The 7952-nt window shown below is 43.5% G+C and overlaps 1 pseudogene; it reads right to left on the reverse strand.

Moving 5' to 3' along the window:
* Positions 1-512: 512 nt before the first annotated feature.
* LOC131829506 (small ribosomal subunit protein uS13-like) lies at positions 513-6770 on the reverse strand (annotated as a pseudogene).
* Positions 6771-7952: the final 1182 nt, after the last annotated feature.

Below are 7952 nucleotides of genomic sequence, written 5' to 3' on the forward strand. Positions count from 1 at the left end.
GAGGAGAGAGAGAGAGGAGGAAGCAGGCTCCCTGTTGAGCAGAGAGCCCGATGCGGGGCTCCGTCCCAGGACCCTGGGATCATGACCCGACCCGAAGGCAGAGGCTTTAACCCACTGAGCCACCCAGGTGCCCCAAACCATAAGAGACTCTTAATCTCAGGAAACAAACTGAAGGTTATTGGGAGGTGGTGGGGGAGGGATAGGGTGGCTGGGTTATGGACATTGGGGAGGGTATGTGCTATAGTGAGTGCTGTGAAAGGTGTAAGCCTGATGATTCACAGACCTGTACCCCTGAAACAAATAATACTACATTATGTTAAAAAAAATAATAATACATTATATGTTTAAAAAAATGGACTGTGAAGGGGCTCAGTGGGTTAAACCTCTGACTTCGGCTCAGATCATGATCTCAGGGTCCTAGGATGGAGCCCTTCATCAGGCTTTCTGCTCAGCAGGTAGCCTGCTCCCCCCCACCCCCACCCCCACCCTCTGTCTGCTGTCTGCCTGCTTGTGATCTCTGTCAAATAAATAAAATCTTTTAAAAAAAAATGGACTGTGAAAATTAAGTCTCCCTTCAATATACAACCTCCAGTAAACTAATTTCCCTCCCCAGAGGAAACTATCATATCCACTTCACATGTATTTTATTTATTTATTTAAGACCTTTATTTATTTGACAGACAGAGATCACAAGTTGGCAGAGAGGCAGGCAGAGAGAGAGGGGGAAGCAGGCTCCCTGCTGAGTAGAGAGCGTGATGAGGGGCTTGATCCCAGGACCCTGGGACCATGACCTGAGCTGAAGGCAGAGGATTTAACCCAATGAGCAACCCAGTTGCCCGTATTTTATTTTTTTTTAAAGATTTACTTATTTTGAGGGGGAGAGAGAGCATGAGTTGGTGGAGGGGCAGAGAGAAAGGGAAAAAATCCATCAGAGTATGGGAGAGGCTCCCACAGAGAATGGAGCCCTATATGGGGCTCAATACCACAACCCTAAGATCATGACCTGAGCCAAAACCAAGAGTGGGTTACTTAACCGACTGAGCCACCCAGGCGCCCCTCACATGTATTTCTGAAGTATTTACAGAAGTATAAACATATCTTCATTTTATGCAAGTACATGTACACACCACACATAAATATTTGAATGGCAGCATAGAACACATACTACTATACACCTTGATGTTTTTTCACTTTACCAGTATATCTTGGGGGAGATTTTTTAAAGATTTAATTCATTTGTTGGGGAGAGAGACAGTGAGAGAGCGAGCTATTGGGCTCCCTGCTCAGCAGGGAGTCTACTTCTCGTTCTGACCCTCTCTCCTCTCGTGCTCTCTCTGAAATAAATTTTTTTAAAGATTTTATTTATTTGACAGAGAGAGACCCAGCGAGAGAAGGAACACAAGCAGGGGGAGTGGGAGAGGGAGAAGCAAGCTTCCTGCCGAGCAGGGAGCCCCATACTGGGCCTGACCCTGGTATCCAGGGATTGTGCCCCAAGCCGATGCTTATCCACTGAGCCACCCAGGTGCTCCATTCTGGACTCTATTCCTTTAACAAAACCCTGCCCCTTTCTGCATGAGAATTTGACCTTTTATTACACTGGTTTCTCTGGCACCCTGATAACTATGGTGTCATCTCTGTTACATTTGCATATGGTAAAAGTGACCTGATTTGTAAAATGCATCTGAACCAGAAGAAACTGTATCTGGTGGGGACACTATACTTGGAAGCTTCCAAATGCAGTAACATAACTGGGTAGCTCTTCCAGGAACTTTGGAAGCTATACTACAGAGTTGTTACAAGAGATACTGGGTGCTGAAACATAAAACTTCCAGGAGAGTCCTGCACTTGCACACTGCAGATTTCATCATTTTTGTACACGTTGTACTGCGGTGAGGACTACTACACAAACTTGTGGAATGCCTGAACTTGCCCTACTGCATGTTGCTTCCCACCCTATATTTTCCTAAGTGAATATGCTAGATGTGAACTATTTTTTAAGATTTTATTTCAGAGGGACGCCTGGGTGGTTCAGTGGGTTAAAGCCTCTGCCTTCGGCTCAGGTCATGATCCCAGAGTCCTGGGATCGAGCCCCACATCGGGCTCTCTGCTTCACAGGGAGCCTGCTTCCTCTTCTCTCTGCCTACTTGTGATTTCTGTCAAATAAATACAAATCTTAAAAAAAAAAAAAAGATTTTATTTCAGAGATGGGGCAACTGGGTGGCTCAGTGGGTTAAAGCCTCTGCCTTCGGCTCAGGTCATGATCTCAGGGTACTGGGATAGAGCCCCCACTTCGGGCTCTCTGCTCAGCAGGGAGCCTGCTTCCTCCTCTCTCTTTGCCTGCCTCTCTACTTGTAATCTCTATCAAATAAATAAATAAAATCTTTAAAAAAATTTTATTTTGGAGAGAGAGCACAAGCCAGGGCAAGAGCAGAGGGAGAGGGAGGGAGTATCTCTAAACTCCCTGCTGAGCACAGAGCCCCACACGGCGCTCGATCCCATGACTCGGAGATCACGACCTGAGCTAAAGTCAGACGCCTAACTGACTGAGCCACCCAGGCACCCCCTAATATAATTTTCTATGTCTGAATGTTTGCTAGAATTAAAAAAAAAAAAAAGAAAAGAAAAAGAGTTGAGAGAGAGAGCACACGGGAGGGCCTTAGGGAGAGGAGAATCTCAAGCCGACTTCTGGCAGCCTGATGCGGGGCTTGATCCTACCACCCAAAAGATCATGAGCTGAGCTTCACTGAATGCACCACCTAGGCATCCCTGAATGTTGTTGGAATTTTTAAAAAAGATTTGAGAGAGAGGATGAGTGGGGATAGGTGGAACAGAGAGAATAGCAGACTTTCCACTGGGCACAGAACCCAATGTGGGGCTCAATCCCAGGACCCTGAGATCATAACCTGAGACAAAATTGAGTCTAACACTTAACTGACTGAGCCACCCAGGTGCTCCTGTTTGCTGGAACTTAAGAAGACACCTTAATCGTTGTAGTAGAGCATTCCCAAACTCCACTGAGTTTCAAAGTTAGGGTATGGATTGGAATATTTATATTAGGCTTCCCATTCAGAGGTGTACAAATGGATTCAGGATCCATGTATACAAGATAAGTATTTATTTTCTTCGAGTCTTGTACTTAATTATTGATGCCTGGCTGGCTCATTCTGAATTCAACTCTTGATTTCATGGTCCTGAGTTTGAGCCCCACATTGGGCACGGAGATTACTTAAAAACAAACAACATGGGGCGCCTGGGTGAGCCAAAGCCTTTGCCTCAGGTCATGATCCCAGGGTCCTGAGGTTGAGCCCCACATTGGGCTCTCTCCTCAGTGGGAAGCCTGCTTCCTCTTTGCCTGCCTCTTGGCTTACGTGTAATCTGTCAAATAAAATCTTTAAAAAAAAAAAAATAAGTGTAAACAGCCATAATCTTGAGGAATCAGAACATAGAAACAATAATTTAAAATTTAAAAATTATATTAAAAGTTTAATTACATTTGTATGGGTGCCTCCGTCATTAGGCATCTGCCTTTGGCTCAGGTCATGATCTCAGGTCCTAGATTGAGTCCCACATTGGGCTCCCTGCTCAGCAGGAAGCCTGCTTCTCCCTCCCATTACCCCTGCATGTATTCTCTGTCAAATAAGTAGTCTTAAAAAAAAAAAAATTTAATTACACTTGAACCTTTACAAAGAGATTAGTGAAAATAATTTTTTTTTTTTAGGTGTATAATCTATTTTATTAACAGACAAGGTCTACAGATTTATTTCTTCTTGGACACACCCACAGTGTGGCCCCAGAACCCTATGGTGTGCTGGCCTCATACAAGAAGTCCCCCAAAGTGGTGCAGCCCTCTCTGGGCCCTGATCTTCAGTCTCTCCAGGTCTTCACGAAGTTTGCTGTCCAGGCCATTGGCCAGGACCTGGCTGTACTTTCCATCCTTCACATCCTTCTGTTCAAAAACCAGTCTGGGATCTTATACTGGCGAGGATTCTGCATAATGGTGATCACACTTTCCACCTCATCCTCAGTGAGCTCGCCGGCCCTCTTAGTGAGATTAAGGTCTGCTTTCCTTAACACTACATGAGCTTATCTTTGCCCCACACCCTTAATTGCAGTGATGGCAGAGGCTATTTCCCACCACCCATCGATACTAGTGTTGAGTACTCGCAAAATGTGCTGAACTTCTCAGGGATCACTAGAGACATGGCAGCGGCCCCAGTGGCAGCGTGTACGCCTCCTGTGGAAGAGCTGAAAATAACTTTTAAAAGATGTATTTATTTTTTAAATGTTTTAACCATTCTTTTTTTTTTTTTTTTTTTTTAAGATTTGACAGAGACACACACAAGAGAGGGAATGCAAGCAGGGGGAGTGGGAGAGGGAGAAGCAGGACTCCTGCCAAGCAGAGAGCCCGATGATGGGCTTGAACCCAGGACCCTGGGACCACGACCCGAGCTGAAGGTAGACGCTCAGCACTGAGCCATGCAGGCACCCCCAGAAGATTCCCCCCCCTCCCTACCCCCAAAAGATTTTTATGTAAGTAATCTCTATACCCAATGTGGGATTAAAACTAACAACCCCACAATCAAGAATCCCATGCTCTACTGGGGCAGCTGGGTGGCTTATTTGTCTGCTTTCAGCTTGGTCATGATCTCAGGATCCTGGAACAGTGCTTCATCAGGCCCTGCTCAGCAGTAAGTCTGCATGTCCCACTCCCTCTGTCAGTCCTGCCCCCTTGGCCCCATGCTCATGCTCTCCCTCAAATAAATAAAATCTTAAAAAAAATTTTTTTTTTTTTTTAATTTGAGAGATGAGAGATTGAGCAGAAGAATGAGGGGAGAGGTCAGAGGGAGCAGCAGACTCCCTGCTGGGCAGGGAGCCTGATGTGGGACTTGATCCCGGGACTCCAGAATCATGACCTGAGCAGAATGCAGTTGCTTAACCAAATGAGCCACCCCGGCGCCCCTGTAAATAAAATTAAAAACAAAAAAAGAGAATCCTATGGTCTATCGACCGGGCCAGCCAGGGGACCCTGAAAATAATTTTTTCAAAGACACATTTCTACACACAACCTGGGTTTCAAACTCACAGAGATCAAGAATTGCATGTTCTATCAACTGAGCCAGCCATGTGCCCCCTCAAAAATAATTTTAAAATTTTTGTTTTTTTTTATAAGATTTTATTTCTTTATTTGAAAGAGAGAGATCACAAGTAGACAGAGAGGCAGGCAGGCAGAGAGAGAGGGAAGCAGGCTCCCTGCTGAGCAGAGAGCTCGATGTGGGCCTCGATCGCAGGACCCTGAGATCATGACCTGAGCCGAAGGCAGCGGCTTACCCACTGAGCCACCCAGGCACCCTCAAAAATAATTTTTAATGTACAGTACTCAGAAAACAAAATTCATGTCTTTCAAAAAAAGAACATTTTCCACTGTGACTTCTCTGCACTTGATTTTGTAAATATCAGAATGCTTCACTTATCTGACATCAGGGATCTCAGTGTTCCATATAAATGAACTTTCAAGGTGAGTTAAGACCCAATCCTTTCATAATTGTTATAGTCACTTCTCTTCCTTTATTAGAGGGTTTTGTAACAAAAGTGATGCTTAATTCTTTTATAGGATCATCATGATTGAACATACTTCAGCTTATACCTTACCTTTTGTATACTTTAATACTTTAGCTCTTTGGTTTAACTTGATGTAACTTTCTGATTGGGAATTTAGTTATGGACCCTACCAATCTTTTTCCTTTTACTATCCCCATTCATTCATTTGTACAAACATGTATTGGGCCATTTACTCCATGTCAGGCACTGTTCTAGGCACCAACGGTACAGCAAGTCATGAAGCAAGTTACCTCACTGGTTACCTAATCATTTGGCAACCATCAAATGACAGGATACACTAGAGAGAAATAATACCAAATTAGATGTGTGGATCTATATTATTTTAGGGAGTTTGATTTTTTTATTATGTCTTTGTGTGTGGTGAATTACACATATTTACCATTTTAACAGTGCACGGATCTGTGGCATTAAGTATTCACACTGTGCAAACTTCACTACCATCCATCTCCCAACAAACACCCCATTCTCTCCTCTATACATACTTTGAATTTTCTCAAATTGAGTGGTCAGAGGGGCGTGTGGATGTCTCCATTAGTTAAACATCTGCCTTTGGCTAGTCACCATCTCTGGGGTTCTGGGATGGAGCTGTGTGGGGAGTTCCTGGCTCAAGAGTCTTTCTCTGCCCCCGCTCCTGCCACCTGCCTGCACCCTCTCAAAATCTAAAAAGTAGGCTCCATGCCAAAATATGAGGCTTGAACTCACAATCCTGCCAATCAAGAGTCAACAGGCGCCACCAACTGAGCAATCAGGTGCCCCTAGATCCTCTTTTGGATAGTCTCATTTTCCCCAAATCTGTCAATTTTATTCCCAACTCATTAAAATGCCAGTTACACTTCCTGCATCAAGGGAGTATCCTCTCAAATTTACAAAGAAACAGTATTTGTAGGCGTCTGAAAATTATGCCATGAAAAATTATTCCTGAATTAAGTTGGATTCCACAGCACAGTATACGATGGGGACTCATAACTGTTGAGCAACAGCTTTTTATGACCATGTGTGGATTTCTTAAGTGGATAAGTTTTTAGGGATCAATTACAAGTGTACACAAGAATTAGGGCATCATCTCAAGTATACAGGATTCCACAGTATCTATCTTTGTACTAACATCTTATAGTCTTACTTTACCCCTTAGTTCCATTAGCTTTTTAAAAGTAAACTCTACACCCAACGCAGGGGTCGAACTCACAGCCCTGAGATCTAGAATCACATATTCTGAGTCAGCCAGAAGTTCTTCCATTAGTTCTTTTTATCTTGTCATACAGTTTTTGTGTTACCTTAATTTCATCTTGAAACAATTGTGTGCTGTAACTAATGAAGAGTATATCTTATTTTTCTTTACTAAGATCGCAACACTTTTTGTTTCAGGAAAAGACCTCCCTCTCCTATACTGTTGGTGGGAGGTTAAATTGGCAAAACTTGTTATTCCACTTGCCCATGTTTGCTTTCTTGGAAGTTAGTTTCCTTGTTTTCTGTATTCATGACTCCCATCTATGGTATATTTCTTTCAATGTGTATTTCATAATACAAAAATGCACTGTTTTTGACTATTTAATCCAATTAATTTTGAATTACTTGTGTGGGAAATAGAAAATTCATACGCCGAAAGACAACTTTTTTTTAAAATAGGCTCACCTAGTGTGGACATTCACACAATTTAACACATCTAGTCTTTAAAGTTCTTAAGCCTAACATCTATCTAATACATAACATGTATCTAATACATAACATTACAAATATACGACTTCTGATAGCAGCTCCCCTTTCTATAAAGGCATTTACCTCTTGACTGCTGAAGCCACACTTCCCAACCTCTTCCTCTTTCCCCAGCAAAATCCAGCCCTTGGTTATTAGCTTTGTCTTCTCAGGCCTCCCTTCTCTCCAACATTTCAGGTATTCTAGTGCTTTAAGGCCATTATATTTGCTGTTCCCTATATTTAACATGTTCCTCCAGATATCGGTAAGGCTCCCCCCTCCTTTGCTAAAATTAGGATTCAGATGATCTTAATTTGTTCCCTATTTTTCTACTTGTATCATTAAGGTTTTTATTTTTATTTTTTTAAAGATTTATTTGACAGAGTGAGTGAGTGCACAAGCAGGGAGTGACAGGCAGAGGGAGAAGAGGTTCCACTGAACAAGGAACCCAAGCCCTGACCCTAACCCTGGGGATCAGGACCTGAGTCAAAGGCAGACACTTGGGCGCCTGGGTGGCTCAGTGGTTAAGCCGCTGCCTTCGGCTCAGGTCATGATCTCAGAGTCCTGGGATCGAGTTCCGCATCGGGCTCTCTGCTCGGCAGGGAGCCTGCTTCCTCTTCTCTCTCTCTGCCTGCCTCTCT

The sequence above is a fragment of the Mustela lutreola genome, chromosome 4 (genome assembly GCF_030435805.1).
Source record: "Mustela lutreola isolate mMusLut2 chromosome 4, mMusLut2.pri, whole genome shotgun sequence".
Classification (NCBI taxonomy): Eukaryota; Metazoa; Chordata; class Mammalia; order Carnivora; family Mustelidae; genus Mustela; species Mustela lutreola.